The following is a 5,147-nucleotide window of genomic DNA, read 5'->3' on the forward strand; positions in this document are numbered from 1 at the left end:
TCCCATCGACGTCATGACGTCACAACCAGCCGACGTCTGCTTCCCTACGTCGCACGCCACAGGAATGACGTTGTCTAACTCACCTGTTGGATAAGAAACGTGAACACCTGTTTATCTCTACCTATGGTATAACGTTATGTAACAGACGAAGCATGAAGTGAATACAAAGTATGCTATTTTATGGACGGCATCGTTCGCTCAACGGGAGATTTTTACGAGCGGAAATTTTGTTACGCGCCACTTCCTATGTATAACGTTACACATGCAAGGACTTACGAGGTTAACAGCGGTTGTATGTAGATTATTCTTGAACTGACTTGAATATTTCAAATGGAAATTTTTGCAATGTTGTCACCATGTGTATATGTATGTTAATGTTAATGTTAATGTGTATGTGTATGTGCATGTGCATGTGCATGTGCATGTGCATGTGCATGTGTATGTGTACTTCGATTATAATAAATGCACATAGTTTACATGCAAATAAGTTTGAATGTTGCATACAGTAAACATTTTTGCCAATGACGATAGGATTCCATCATGTCTCATTTTTAAACTGTATCAAGTGTGTGTTGATAATACTGGTTTATTGCATACAAATAGTCCAAAAATAGCAGCCAAGGCTGGATTGTTTCAGACTTTACAAGAGTTAAAAGTACAGACATTTCAAGGGCTTTACATGACAATAAATTAAAACATGACAATCGTTGCGATTAAAAATCTTTACATTGGTAAGGAATCGTTAAAATATATCATATAATATATAAAAAGAGGTATTCTGCATGTAATATATGTACCGAACAGTAAACATTATATACAGTCTTCACATCCGCATCAGTTTGCCAAGCACGACAACACTCCAATATGCATTGCGACTCCCAGACACAGTCAGCTGTTTTCAATCAATGGACGATCACTTATCCCGTCCAACAGTGATGTATGGCATGGTGTAAGCGGTGTACACGAGAGGAATGACATTGAACAACTTAATTCGTATGTGTTTTCCGATGTATAACGCTAGTTCACCATTATCCGTGGGGTAACCTATATCCGTTATCTTTGAAATTAACAGCATTGTTTCTAGAGATATCAAGTCTTTAGACGGTGCCTTTATGTTTTAATATTTTATAATATTGCAAGTTGAAACCACCGTCCAAAGACTTGATATCCCTATTTTGTCATTAGCAACGGATATAGGTTACCCCGCGGATAAAAGTGAACTAGCGTTATGTATATTTTGAATCTACGCCATATATTTGCTCATTATGCAACTGCTTTGTACTACTATGTACTTTAATGCATGGTTGGAAACATTTTGAAGACAACCGAAAATTCATGCGCGCGTGGATGTCATCCATATCATCCAACCAACATGGCCGTACATTCTGAATCATACCAAAACTTCCATATGTCCATCAATCGGGTCTACTTACCTTGAATATTTCTTTCTAACAGGCCGTAGTGTCAGACTGCTGTCACTAGCTGAGGTCACGAAAGCAACAGAAGTGGATAAATTGGAGATGTGCGCTAAAATGCTAGAATGTAACAGGATAAAGGAGTATTACTGCGCATATCATTTGGTGAGAAACGTAGCCAATAAGGTTAGATAAATGCATATGGAAAAGCTAAAACATTAGATAATGTCTTAAATGATGGGCGATAGAAATACCACATTCTACTATAAAGTGACATCTCTGTGACCTAAAATGGATAGACCTATCTTGTAAAATGTATAAGTATGACAACGAATCACACAAAACGTACAAAACATTTTTTTTTCATGTAGGCGAATACGGAATTTGTCGATCACTCTGTCAAATCGCTGGTCGGGCTGTCTCCACTCTGGTGAAATAAGCACTTTGCAAAGTCTACTACGCATGCGCAGTAGACAGGAATTCTGGGTAATTTGTCAAAGGTGAAGGAACTCTGGTGAAAAGTCAACGTAACTATTCCGCCATTTTGCAGGTTCCATTACGTTCCCTTACATTATCGAAACAATATTTCCTTTGATATTTGCCAACAGTATAGTTCTATAATTTCGACTTATTTCTTTGTCATCTGTAGATCATGTTTAGTTTCGATTATTTGTAGCGTTATGATTTTCTTGGTGTAGTTTCAATTGTTTGTTTATTTTGTGTTGTCAAATAGCCCTGATTTGTGTATACTAAGTTTCATCACCATTCAGATTATGTACATTACATTTCATTGATACCTAGTTTGTATAGTGGGGGGGGGGGGAGGCATGAAAAGCCACACAGGCTTCTGTTCCCCACTGCATGTTTTCTTTTCATTCTATTTATGTCATACCTGTGACGCGAAAACGTTCGATACGGGTGTTCCGGACCGGATGATAACTTTCCGTACGGCCCAGGCTTATCACACGGGCTCCATTAGAATAAATCGAACTGTTTCGAGTGGGCCGAGTACGGCGCCATCGAAAGTTCGAATACCTGATTCGGACGTTGGAACATTACTGTTGCAACGCTTTTTTTTTCGAGGGCAACAAATTTGTTCAACTTCTGGCGCATTTCGCATCAAAACACGGGTTTTCTCAGGTGGGTATGACATAAATAAAATACAACACGGTGTATTCCGCATCACCCTCGGTCTCAGCCCTCCCGCGGGTCGGGCTGATACCTTGGGCGATACAGAATACACCGTGTTGTATTCTATATTTATCATTTGTTTTTATTTGTTGTTTAAGTTGAATAAAATCTATCAATAACCGGTCGGAACGAGACTGTTAACGTATGATGGGCCTTAACGTTTGTCATGCTACCCAGGATTTCTGTCGCTCGCACATGCGTAATGAAATAACTCTGTGAAAGAGTTTATGGGAGTGTAACATACACCGATTTCTCCCACCACCACTTGCACTGTAGCCTGGATACCATACCCCAACCTCAAAAAAATATTTTGTGTTGGGGTCTGGCAGGATGGCTGTAGAAATTTTCTCGAAGGCCCTTGATCAGAGGGAGGAGAACCTAGGATTTATGACCACTCACACCACAGGTAGCCAGCTACAACACACCACTGTTGTTTAGCAGGCTATCACAGTAGCGAATCAGGTACTTGGTGGCCACTGTTATGGATTAAAAAAATACAGTTGGGGGTCTTTAACCAATCATGGTAGGGGTGTATTACCTCCTGCTGGTCCTGCTGCTGTTCTATTGGTGGAGTTTTTTGCCCACTATAAGGGGCAAAATTGAGAAGAAGGCCTATCCCATCCGGCCAGACCCCTGCACGATAGATACTTGAGATCGGGCTGGGGTTTGGTAACCAGGCTGCTTGCAATGCCTTGTACAAGACTCCTGCATTTTCTAAAACGCTTTAGGCACAGGGCCTAAGATGCAAATACGTTTAAAACCATCAACCTTGACAACATTAGTCAATAATGGTTAGGAAACAGAGTTAATGTTGACCAAATGCGAGAGCCATTGCCTTTTTCCAAGACTATCCACCGCAAAGGAGATAACCGTTATCTCTTTACAGACCACAAATGGCTATTCTGTGGTCTGGATGGCTATCAGCGCTTGCAAAATGGTACACATTGAGGTCTTTGGATTAGCCAAGTCTAGTACGCATGTAAAAATGGCCTGTATTCCTGACAAATATGCAGCTCCAGATGGCCTTCATTAAGATCTTATCTGTAGCTTTTATCTACACGAAAGGCATAGATGACCACTCTTTTATGTTCTTGGTCATCACTGCTTGCACAATGACGCTCAGGAGTCCTAATGACCTGTAAGAGAACCGTCTTATCTTGTGAGAGGATGAACCAACTGACATTGATCTCTTGGGTCATTTACTCTAGAATAACATCCTCTCCTGGGTATCTGATGGACACTTTGTTGTGAACGCAAGGCTCATCGACTTCGTCTGCTAGTACAGGTAAATGGGCTTGAAGACGCCCCATGTGCAACTCTAAATTCTCTTTCATTTCCTACCAGGCCACTAGATGAAGATTGAGTTGTTTTTATTTTCATAGGTACTTGCAGAATGATGATTCGGGGTTAAAACTACCTACTAATAGCCTGGGTAAGGAAGTCCACTCTAGTAATGAACCGTGGCGATAGCGGGGTATAAACTGAGCCACGTTTGGGATTGTGTTCTCGCCACAGAAGCGCCACCTACATCGGCTATACATAGCGGCGAGAAGCACAACTCTAGTAAGAAGCTCTTAGGATAATGTCAGATAGACAACGAAACGTCAGCAGGTAATTAGTTGTGTTAGAAATAAAACTGTACCCTGCCTTGATCAAATCGTGTTGTCATGCATTTCAACTGTTCGTTTGTTCAGACCCATGTAGTGATTAGATGCACATGGGTTAGCAGGTCGTCTTGCCATTTCCGTAGCAGTGTATATTTTGTACAGGGAATGGTTGCTAGACTTTTTCATTCATTAAAAACCTGATACGATCGAGGAACTTTCTCGAAAATCGGATCCACATTTTACGTCTCTTTCGACAAAAGTGTGCAGTTACAACCACGTTGCCCTGTCCAGGATTGATCTAGGGTCTCCCAGTTAGCATCAAAAGTCAGGAGCTCAACCGTGATGCCGCTACCAGTTGAGCTACAGGGACATTCCTCTGTATTCTCTGTTATATGCTTTGCCTGACCATTGTGTCTTCCCTCATGACCTAAATGAAAAGCGGCCTGCAGGCCGATTTAAGCTTTCATGAATAAACAAAGGGTTAAACGAGCAAATTGCTACTATTGGAAATAATCCAATGGCCGTGTGCTGTACGAGATACCAGTGTATGGACACTAAGTATTAATTTTCAAAATTCAATATGCATTGGGGAATTAACTTATCCGTTTATTACCTTTGCAAATGTAGTAAATAATTGTACAGAATAAGCTTGATGTTTAGTTCTGGGATAAATGTCTTTTCGTACATCCCGTTGCTGGTTAGAATGCATTCACGATCGGTCGTTTATCATGCAAAAGGGTGTTTTTTAGCCTTCAAGACTGCCTACCAAAGAGAATGTTACAAAATTGTAATGAGTTATAGAAAGGCTAAAGATCGTCTGTCAAGATAGTGCTCTACTGCGAATCTGATCCCCTTACCGATGTGCAGTATTTAGGAGTAGGATCTTTACGAATGCCTTTGTCCATAAGCAATACATTTGGGGATATTTTCCCGT

The sequence above is a fragment of the Branchiostoma floridae genome, chromosome 14 (assembly GCF_000003815.2).
Source record: "Branchiostoma floridae strain S238N-H82 chromosome 14, Bfl_VNyyK, whole genome shotgun sequence".
NCBI lineage: Eukaryota > Metazoa > Chordata > Leptocardii > Amphioxiformes > Branchiostomatidae > Branchiostoma > Branchiostoma floridae.